This window comes from Meles meles, chromosome 2 (genome assembly GCF_922984935.1).
Source record: "Meles meles chromosome 2, mMelMel3.1 paternal haplotype, whole genome shotgun sequence".
Lineage (NCBI taxonomy): Eukaryota > Metazoa > Chordata > Mammalia > Carnivora > Mustelidae > Meles > Meles meles.
The window spans coordinates 6,945,403-6,956,906 of record NC_060067.1 but is presented as its reverse complement, the minus strand read 5'-3'; the positions used below and the strand labels follow the sequence as shown (position 1 = coordinate 6,956,906).

At 41.3% G+C, this 11,504-nt stretch overlaps 1 long non-coding RNA gene across 1 annotated transcript; it reads right to left on the bottom strand.

The window, feature by feature from the left end:
* Window positions 1–158: 158 nt before the first annotated feature.
* On the bottom strand, window positions 159–5,034 carry LOC123937051. Its single transcript, XR_006817406.1, has 3 exons — window positions 4,601–5,034; window positions 3,499–3,534; window positions 159–458 (listed from the first exon to the last, which is right to left on the bottom strand). It is a non-coding gene; the product is annotated as an uncharacterized LOC123937051 (long non-coding RNA).
* Window positions 5,035–11,504: the final 6,470 nt, after the last annotated feature.

Below are 11,504 nucleotides of genomic sequence, written 5' to 3'. Positions count from 1 at the left end.
TTCTTCCTTTGTTGTAGAGCCTCGGACTTGTAGCTAGGCATAGGACTTCCAAGAAGAAAAAACTTTGATCTTATTTCCTAAATTCCTTTGTTCATTTTCCTGATCCCAATTTAAAATGCCAATAATGATAGAAAATAACATTTCACTTGGGAATGACATAGTGATGCAGACATTTTTAATGAAGCACTGTCATTTCATCCAGGATGTAGAAAAGGATACACTGTGGCATAAGGCGCAGCTAGACCAAGCTCTTTGCTCTACAGCTGTGGTATTAAACGAGATGGCTAGAGGAAGAAGACGTTGTCTTTGGCCTTGAAATTCCTGCAGAAGTTTATGACTCATGAATCTCCGCGTCTGTCAGGGGTATGAGGGACTGTTTTGTCGGGATTCAAAGGAGTGATTGGTGGAAATGGTGGCATGGGGACGACGGTAGTTGGTCTGCTCATTGGTGGTTTCCTCTGATAAAACAAAAGTCAAGACAAAAATGCATTTATAAGGGCACCTGGGCGGCTCAGTCGGTTAAGCATCTACCTTCGTCTCAGGTCATGATCCCAGGGTCCTGGGATTGAGCCCTGCATCAGGCTCCCTGCTCAGTGGAGAGTCTGCTTCTCCCTTTCTGCCCCTGCTGCAACTCTCTCTCTCTCTCTATCAAATAAATAAATAAAACCTTTTTAAAAATGCATTATAAAATCTCAGTATATACATATTACATAGCTGTTACTTATATAACAAAAAATACCTTACAATTTATTTAGGTAAGGAGGGAAGAATTTTCAGCTAACATCATTTTTTTTTTTTTAGTTCCATTAACTTATTACCAGCTTTCCTAATTCTCTATGTGTGTGACAGTTAATCGGTGCAATTTCAAATGCTTTTATTTGATCTTTAAAAAGAAAATCAAGTATTGTCTTTCCAACCTCGTTGTTCCAGCTCATCCTCCCAGGAAGAAAAACTAGACATTCTTTTAAGCATGTTTCTGAAGGTTGCAGATTTCTAAGTGAGGCATTATGGACTCGAGATTGGCAAGAATCCCAAGAAGGTGTTTTCCTCTGCTCTTCTCAAGGAAATTGATGATGCCAAAAGTAGTGTAAAAGGCTGAGAAGCTGAGAAGAACTTTGGACAAACTTACAAGCGGTGGGTGATAAAGTTTCAAATTCAGGAATTTCCATGGAGAAAGACTTAGTAAGTAAACAGGTTTACGGTTGGAACCCCAGCAACCTCACCCTGGGGTTAAGAGTGAGCCAGAGGGGGCCTTGGTCTAGGTCCTCTCAGTCTTCACCTGGAATGAGGCGGTCTGTGAATGGTGTGCCCATAGCTACATGCCCAAATAAAACAAAAGCAAATCTTCTCTGGAGAAAGACAACTTCATCCAGAACTTCAAGTGGTCTCTACAGTTTTTTTTTTAAAGATTTTATTTATTTATTTGACAGAGAGAGAGATCACAAGTAGGCAGAGAGGCAGGCAGAGAGAGAGGAGGAAGCAGGCTCCCTACAGAGCAGAGAGCCCGATGCGGGGCTCGATCCCAGGACCCTAAGATCATGACCTGAGCCGAAGGCAGCGGCTTAATCCACTGAGCCACCCAGGCGCCCCTCTACAGTTTTTAAAAACAATGTTTACTGCTCAATCAAAAATAACCAGGTTTAAAAAAAAAAAAAGAAAAGACTCCAAGTCCATGTCATAGGAGGCCAAGATTCAACAGACAACAAAAGAAAAAAGTGGATAATAGAAACACACCCTCAGGGGGTGCCTGGGTGGCTCAGTGGGTTAAGCCTCTGCCTTTGGTTCAGGTCATGATCTCAGGGTCCTGGGACTGAGCCTGCATCGGGCTCTCTGCTTGGCGGGGAGCCTGCTTCCCCCTCTCTCTCTTCCTGCCTCTCTGCCTGCTTGTGATCTCTCTCTGTGTGTCAAATAAATAAATAAATAAATAAATAAATAAATAAATAAATAAAATCTTTTTAAAAAAGAAAGAAAGACATCCTCAGGAGATCCAAAAAAGTATAGTTACTGGACACTGACATTAAAATAACTGTGACTGGGGCACCTGGGTGGCTCAGCCGGTTAAGCGTCTATCTTCAGCTCAGGTCATGATCCCAGGGTCCTGGGATGGAGTCCTGCATTGGGCTCCTTGCTCAGTGAGGAGTCTGCTTCTCCCTCTCCCTCTACCCTTCCCCCCTGCTTGTCCTCACACTCTCTCACTCTCTCTCTCTCTCAAATAAATAAGTAAAATCTTTTTTTTTTTTTAAATAACTGTGCTTAAAGTACTCAAGGAATTAAAAGTGCAGATGGTGACTTTGGCATCAAGTGGACATTTTAGAACTGAAAAATAAAACAACTGAAATTAAGAATTCAATCAATTGTGGGATGCCTGGGTGGCTCAGTGGGTTAAGCCTCTGCCTTTGGCTCAGGTCATGATCTCAGGGTTCTGGGATCGAGCCCAACGTTCGGCTTTCTGCTCAGCAGGGAGCCTGTTTCCCCCCCTCCGCCTGCCACTCTGCCCATTTGTGATCTCTCTTTCTGTCAAATAAATAAATAAAATCTTTTCAAAAAAATTCAGTCAATTGCCTTAACATCAGATTAAATACAACTGAAGACAGAATTAATGAACAGAAGGTAGATCAGAAGAAAATATTCATACTGAGCCAAACAAAAGGATAGAAAATAGCAGAAGAGACATAGAGAGTCAATGTGAAGGTTGGATGTGTGTCTGAAGTTTCAGAAGAGAACAGAGAATAGCACAGATGGAATCTTTGATCAGATAAAGGCTAGTAATTTGGAAAAAATGGTGAAAGACTAAATAAGCCCCATGAATCCCAAGCAAAAGAAATACAAACAACTACACATTACAGTAAGACTACTGAAAAACAGAAATTAAAAAAAAGTTTTAGAGATATTTTAAAAATCAAAGTTATGTGGATTTTAAATGAATGTTTCCCTTCTTAATTTCCTTCTCAGATATTTTTAGTAGGAAACAGGCAATGGCAGCTTTGAGAACTGTTAGTTAATAACTGTCTTCAACATTTTCAAGAAATTGTAACACTCTTCAAACAGATTCATGAATTTTAGTTATTTCCTTAATTGGCAGTTCTGTTAGTATTTCTGTAACCTTAGTTCCCCAGGAATTAGTTAAGGGTTTATTACAAGTAAGATATACAGGGGCACCTGGGTGGCTCAGAGGATTAAGCCTCTGCCTTCGGCTCAGGTCATGATCCCAGAGTCCTGGGATCGAGCCCCACATCGGGCTCTCTGCTCAGTGGGGAGCCTGCTTCCTCCTCTCTCTCTCTCTCTGCCTGCTTCTCTGCCTACTTGTGATCTCTCTCTCTGTCAAATAAATAAATAAAATCTTTAAAAAAAAGATATATATGGGAAGTCAGCCAGTGTTGTGATGACAAAACCCTCAAAATACATTTCACACTTCCTTGTCTTTCCCTTTCTTTTCGAGAACCTTCACTCTTCTTTCAAGTCTTGAGAATGCTAGAAACGTCACAGACAGAAACTTACGCAGGTGCTCCAGTATTTCGATAATCTCTGAAGGAGCTGCGAGAGAATAAAAGGTGACACGGCATTTAATTGTTCAGAAATTTTGTTTCGGTTCAAATAAACTTTTGAGTATTCTGGAGAAAGGTGAGACATTTCTAAGAAGAAATCGCGCAATTGCTTTAAGGTCTGTGAACAGTAAAGAGTCTTGACAGGAAGCAGCTGAGCTGAGTAACTGTGAAAAATTTCTCCAGATAGTAACTCAAGCTGAAAAACAACCAGAGGCCTAGAAACGTAGTGATTTATCTGCCTTTGTATTCAGACTACAAAAGGGAAGGGAAGCTGAAAGTCAAGTGGGAAGCTAAGAGCTGTGAGCTTTGACAATTCTCTCTGAGCAAAAACCCCAGCTTGTGAAGATACTCCAAGCATCTTAGGAAGCAAGCGAGACACCAAGAGGCCATGATCTATAGAACAAAACCTATGCTGAAGACAATTAGTGAAAGTTAGTGTAAATTTGTCTCTGAGCTTGCTTGACAAAAAAAGTAAAAATTTGTCAGTTGAGATAAAAGTCCTCTAAAAGGAATGAACCGGTGTAAAATTTGTGAGGAATTTCAAATATTACAATGATATATGCAAATCAGTTGAGTGGGGAGGCAGTGATAGTGTTTATAGGATCATTCTTGTTGGAGCCTCCGAAAAGTAGAGATACTAAGTTGCAAAACAAAGCGTTCTGGTGATTTCTGGGCTCTAGTTAATTGATTCCTATTGAAATCAGATTCTGCTAAACTTGAAAAAGTTTCATGACTTACGTTATCCCTTAATTTGCCAAAGAATTTAAACAAAATGTATACTGAAGGGGGTGTTGTTCCCTGGACAGAGCTGACCCAGGCCCGCGGAGATGACCCCAGGTGGCAGGGACCGCCTCCAGACCGCCCACTCCTAGCTACGCCAGGCAGGCTCTTTCCTGTGCTCTCCACCTAAGGTTTTCAGTGTTTACCTTGGATAAAAATCTTATAATCGTGCTTTAAGTTCCCCAAAATGTAAGTGTCAAATATTTTCTCCCTATATCATATCTTTCTGGAGACAGCAAACATTCTTAATTTATATTAAAATAAAAAGCAATTACCTTCAAGCATAATAAAGGATGATAGGGCCCTGCAGAATGAAGTTCTCGTTTCTGTAAAATTGAGAGGCAGAGTTGGAGACTGAGGACATAGTTAGGACAGGAGCATAACAAGTCAGGCGGTTTGGACCCTGAGTTCCTTGAAGGCGCTCAGGTCTCGCGATTGCGCAATCCCGGCACCTGGCGTGGTCACCCGCTCTCCTGGACCGTCAGGAAAATTTTGTTTCCAGAAGGAGTGAATGGACCTTGCACATGATTGTGTCACAAAACCTTTTTAAATACCAGGAATACTGTCTTAGAGCGCTCTCTCAGGCCGCTCCCTTCTTTGTTTGCAGTAATAGGTAGTCTTGCCTAACCGGCTCCCCATGGCCTCCTTCTGTTGGGGTCCCTCCGGAGCAACCACTGCGGAACCTGCCCCCACGGCCACTCCCTCGGGCGCCGCTTCCCAGCCTTGCCAGCCCCACGGCATAATCATCCAAGAAGTCTATCATAATCCTCGTGCCTGCATCACGCCGCCGGCTAATAAAGTCAGATGGTTGGGGAGGGCGGTGCACGTATAAGGACTTTTTAAAGATTCCCGAGCAATTCCAAAGTGCAGCCAAGACTGAGAATCACTGCCCTCCTTCCTCCTTGGGGATCAGGAGAGCCTGCCCACGGTGCTGGACTCAAGTCTCTCGCTTTTCTCACAGGATCTTTTTTTTTTTTTAATATCTTATTTATTTATTTGACAGAGAGAGGGAGATCACAAGTAGTAGGCAGAGAGGCAGGCAGAGAGAGGAGGAAGCAGGCTCCCCGCTGAGCAGAGAGCCCGATGTGGGGCTCGGACCCAGGACCCTGAGATCATGACCTGAGCCGAAGGCAGAGGCTTAACCCACTGAGCTACCCAGGTGCCCCTCTAACTGGATCTTTTGAAGTCGGTTGGAAGACCTGATTTCAGCTCCAGAGAGACTTGAAATGGAAATTATAGTTTTGACTCCAGTGATAGCTTTTTTGGGGGGTGGGGGATTGAGTATAGCTAAAAGTTTGGAATGCCTAAACCAAGGCTGATTGGCAGAACAGACATTAAAAATTTACTTACTGGTGTGCAGTGAGCTGTGACCAAAAGGAAAGTGATCAGAATCACAGCCTTCATCTTTCAGCTCTATCTACAAGTAAAACAAGACAATTATTTCTTAACTTAGAAAATAGGAAACCCTTTCCTGCTCAGGTTGCATGACCCCAGATCAGGCTTGTTACTAAGGAGCTTGGCTACGGATCGTACGGTTGGAAAACAAAGGATGTATAGATGAGAGATCCTGGAGAACATTAAGCAGTTGGAATACAGATCATGATTTAAATATCCTAAGAATGGCAGGCACCCTAATTTAGGATCTACATCATACACCCCCCCACCTCGAGACACACATGCATGCAAGTAGAGTATAAAACATTTAATGCTCGGTAGGAATATTTTCCTAGTAATTTAAAAATAACTTTGCTCTATTCTATTAACTGCTTATAAAAACACAGTTTTTAGGGACGCCTAGCGGGTTAAGTATCTGCCTTTGGCTCAGGTCAGGAATGAAACCCCACATCCTCAAGCTCCCCTGCTCAGCAGGGAATCCGCTTCTCCCTCCCTCTGCCTCTCCCTCTGGCTCATGCTCTCTCACTCTCTCTCTCTCAGATAAATAAATAAAATCTTTTTTTAAATGTATTTTAAAATGTTTATCATTTCATTTGATTCTTACAATGAATCTGATAGGTAGATATCATTAGAATAATATCAGTTTAGAAGTGGGTATTTGCCCTGTCTACACCCCTGTATTATAATGTAGATATTTTACTTGATGCGTTAGTAAATTTCCATCAATACAAGGTTTTTCTGTTTTCTACTGTATCATGGCAACTTTCATTTCAATCATTTTCATTTTCTATGAAAGCAAGAAAATGTTTGAAGTGTTAATAATATGCCTTTCAAATAATATACAAAATGTCTCTTTGTATTGTTTTGAGGGAAGAGAAGACAGATCAGGCTTTCTGAAGATAAACGTAGTTGCTATCTTTCTCATTAAGCAGAATACTCTAATTTCATCAAGAATATAAAAACTGATTCATTTTTGTAAGAAATGTCATTCTTAGTGATTATTACAAAAATTCTACCATTTGAAATACTTTTCACAAGGAAGGCTATAAATGTAATTTTAAAACAAATCAAGACAGAAAATAACAACATATACCAACAGTCTTAGTTCTGCAAAATACCAGAAGAGAATACATGCTCAGCAAAACTGCCAACAGCTGATTAAAAATCCATCTTCAAACATTAAACATTTGAAGTGGGGAGAGTCTTCAAGAAGATAATATGAAGACCTAAGATTATGTAAATACTATTGCCTACTAGGAAGGCTTACATCCTTCACGGTCACCTTGTTTTCCTTATATACATTGCTAAAAATATCGAGGAGGGCAAGAAAAATGTGCATTTGAAAAATAACCTTAAAAAGTTCACTTATGTAGAATTTTTATCGCTGTTATTTTTCTATAATTTGTTTTCAGTTGCCATTTTAAAGTCCTACTATATCCCAGAACAAACGTCAGAATAACATATTTAAAGTATGTATACATGTGACTATATGGGAATCCAATAAAGACAGAATCCAATAAAAACATATGCCATGACTAAAAAAGTGAATTAAAATGTTATGGTCAATAAATAGAGTTCTTTAATTCTAAGCCTCTCCAGTCATCCGTATCTTTTATAAGAAAATATAATTGATAATTAAAATGGTATTACCTTGTACACCAGGAAAAATGAAATGTCCAATAACACTGTGCTTACCCTGAAGCCTCGTTTTTCACATGATCTGGGTAATCAAAAGATATTTATATATGCAGATACTAATGACGTATAATAGCAGCAGATTAAAGACATGAGTTCTGATGATTTTCATTTACATAGGGCTGGAATTTCCCTTGTAGGCCCATATCTCCTTCTTTGTGGGGCTAAGATCCTTGTCTGTGCTCACGATACATTTTTGTGGTTATTCTCAACATGAATAATTCTTTCAGGAGACTCTAGGGGTTTGTTAATGAACAATAAGGAAGAATAATTGCAACAACTAGAAAAGTACCATGATGTATTAGTCTGGTTAGGAGGATTTCTACTTAATAGATTTAAAATAAATCCATTGAAATTTGCATGAATCATGCGTTTACAGAGGATGTCTTGTTCTGCCATCTCATTCAGTGGGGGGGGGCAGAGACTTCTGACCTGCGTAGACGGACGGATCAGTAGCCTGAGAGTCAGGCCCCTGGTGTCCAGTCCACGTTCAGCCCCTATGTTGTCTCTACCCACTCAACATCAGTTCAGTTCCTAACAAAGAAAATCAAATTTTCTTTATCTCAGAGTCCAGGCCTAGCTAACTCAATTCCAGAAGAAGAAAATTCTTCCTTCCTTCCACAAAAATCCATTTTCTCCTGCTCTAGTACATCTGACAGGATAAAGATCTATTTCCTTTCAGAGAAGTTCTATACTTTCCACATCTGTAGGTTTTCCTTCCGTGTTCCTGACAGAACAACTCAGTGTCTGCGGCATTTTTACCAAAGTCTGGGCTATTCAGTCTGAAGTAACATCCCCTGTGGGACACCAAGAGCTCAGTGAAAGCGTCCCTCTGCCAAGCCTTATGTACTTCCTTGTGTGGTTCTGGTCCCAGGATTCTCTGAGCCAATCTCCCTCCTCCCCATTTATAAGTTAAACTTCCTACTACAACTCACACAGCTATAAAAAAAAGCATAGAGATTACTTCTATAGAGCACCATGAAGTGATCATCAAAATATAATCTTAAGTGAAAAAAAAAAGATGGGGAAAAGTACATACAGTGCTTTTTTCCAGTTTTATTGAGCTATAATTGAAATTATAGCACTGAGTAAGTTTGAGGTGTACGTCTGTAATAACTTGACTTTCATGTATTATGAAATAATTACACAATAAGTTGAGTTAGTGTCCATCATCTCATATAGATACAAAAATTCCTTGTGTTGAGAACTCCTAGGATCCATTCTCTTAACAACTTTCGAACACAGCACACAACAGTGTTCACTATAGTCATCATGTTGTACATGACTAATTTCTCTTGTGGCTGGGCGTTTGTACCTCTTGACCACCTTAATCCAAGTCCTCCACCTCCCAATATTTTATTATGGAAAATTTGAAACATAGTGCCAAGTTGGAAAAAATACAGTGAACGTCCGTGCACACACCTATTAGATTCTATTATTAATGATGAACTCTATTTGCCTTTACACATGTCTATATGTCAAACCATATTTCTGTCAACGTATTTGATGCTAATTTTAAGAACTGTGTAACATATTTTCCTTATCCACTTACGGAAAATTTTATCTGTCACATGTTGCAGTGGTCTTTGCATGTGTCTTTTGATTTTTTTATGGAACCTTATTGTTTCTAAGCCAGTGTGCCAAGAATCATGTTCCAGTAGAACATCATATAGTTAGGGGACATTTGAGCAAACAGTGTCCCTTAGCTGGTTAGAGGACACCAAGACTTATATAGTTAAGTGGGAAGACAGGTTTGAGCACAAGAGAAAATGTCTGGGGCCAACCCTTAGCAGTAAGCAAACAGACTAAAGCAGGGACTGAGAATGGGGGTTCTAACTAATTTCCTGGGACAACTCAATCATGAGAAGATTTTCTACCCACTTAGAAAGGCAGGCATGATATATCAGTGTAATTTAGAACAATCTTGGGTGGCTCAGTCGGTTAAGTGTCTGCTTTGGCCCAGGTCATGATCCCAGAGTCCTGGGACTGAGCCCACCACTGAGTTCCCTGCACAGCAGGGAGTCTGTTTCTGCCCCTCTTTTTGCCCCCCCACCCCCCGCTCTTGTCTCTCAGTCTCTCAAAGTAAAAAAAAAAAAAAAAAAAAAAAAAAAGATTTTTTTTTTTTAAATCCACTTAGGAGAATAGATTTAGGGAATGTAAGCCATGTGGTTTTATCTTTTGTCTTTGGGGATCTCATTTTTCTAAAGCATGTCCAAACAGTCTTCCTGATGGAGGAGAGTGTGAGCACGGAAAAGGGTACAGAAAATCCAGAAATCAAGTCTCAGGCAAATTCATCTTGAGTGAATTTGGTGAATGCACTATCGCATCACAAGAGTTCTGTTATGGCCAGAGTCTTCATTGTACAGTTAATTCCCAACTGATCTCTCAGGAAAAGAGACTTAAGTTTTGAAATCTCTTTTATAGTTAAAACGCTTTTTATTTCAAAATTCAGTGTGTCAGCCAGTATTTGTAACCACTTCCTTGAGCGAGGCTCACCAGGCTCTCCTTCCCTCCAGGGCCTTCCCCTCAGCAACAGGTCAGCAATCCAGGGGTCACTGGGTGGCAGGTGGCCCTTGATTCGCCCTCTTACCTGGGAGCAAATCATCCCCCCTCTGGGGGCAAACACACCTGCAACATCACTGTCCTGGTTCAATCAGCTGCTTAGCTCAGACACAAGGGCTCCTGTTTTGTCATTAAAAAACCTTGGCTGGGGCACCTGGGTGGCTCAGTGGGATAAAGCCTCTGCCTTCGGCTCAGGTCATGATCCCAGGGTCCTGGGATTGAGCCCCGAATCGGGCTAGAGAGCAGGGAGCCTGCTTCCCCATCTCTCTCTCTCTCTGCCTGCCTCTCTGCCTACTTGTGATCTCTCTCTGTCAAATAAATAAATAAAATCTTAAAAAAAACCAAAAACCTTGGCGTCTTATGTTTTGATGATCATGGTTCGAGCCTTTGTCTTCGACTACCATTTTTGTCCTGAGCAAGGTAAAAATAAGACAAAACAAAGCAGAAACTCTTTGAAGGAGAGGTTTTCAACATGACCACACATTAGACTGGCTTTTTAAAATAATTGATGATGCGCAGTTTCCAGACATTCTGGTTCAATTGATCTGGGATGGGGCTCAGGCCTCGTATTTTTTTAAAACACTTGCCTTCCCAGATGATTTTAAAGTGAAGAGCCTGTTCTAAGGGACTTGAATCCGGAAGTGCCTATCCTGCCTCTTTTCTTTTAAGGTTGGAAACCCCTGAGAATTCCTGCTGCTGCTGGTTGCTATGGTACCTACTACGGGGGGGAGAGGGGGCAGCGGCAGGCACTTTGGCCTCCACAATAGTACTGTTCCTTCTAGTACTGGGAGAGCAGACAGGACAACTTACTCTTGAGTCGGGTTGAGGATTGCCCAGGGATCACGTCGTTCCCAGTGGCTCAGGAAATGGTTACTTTACTGCAGGTTACTCTAAGGAAAGATGTACAATAATGACAGACCCAAATCTAAATTTGCATGAATGTCTGGGACAGAAAACAGCTGTTAGCTAATGCACTAATTGGGGCCCTGTTTGTAGCTCTCTGGAGAAGACACTCCAGCCAGCTTAAGCAGGATACGCTTGGAGAACTGATGTTTTGGGGGCGTCATTGATTGTGCGGCTCGCACAGGGTAGTGGCGAGACCCCAGCTCTGTTTTCACTTGCAGATCCGTAGCAGTGACGAACAGAATGTTTAGTTGTCTAGACAACCAGACAAGTTGTCTAGACAACTAGACAAGAATTTCAGCAAATGCTGTCATGCCCCACGCTCCAGAGATGACACAGCACTTTTCCATGTGTCCTCTTAGTAAAAGGGTAAATAGAAAGAAAATGTTTGAAATGCTTCTTACCAGACTGGGTGGAAGGCAAGTACCCAAGGGGTGAAGCCAATGTTCGTCAGTCCATCTGTCCTTCCTTTCTAGATTTTTATTTATTTATTTGTTAGAGAGAGAGAGACCGCACAAGCAGGGGGAGCAGCAGGCAGAGAGAGAAGCAGGCTCTCTGCTGAGCAAGTTGCCTGATGTGGGACTCAATCCCAGGACCCTGCGATCATGACCTGAGCAGAAGGCA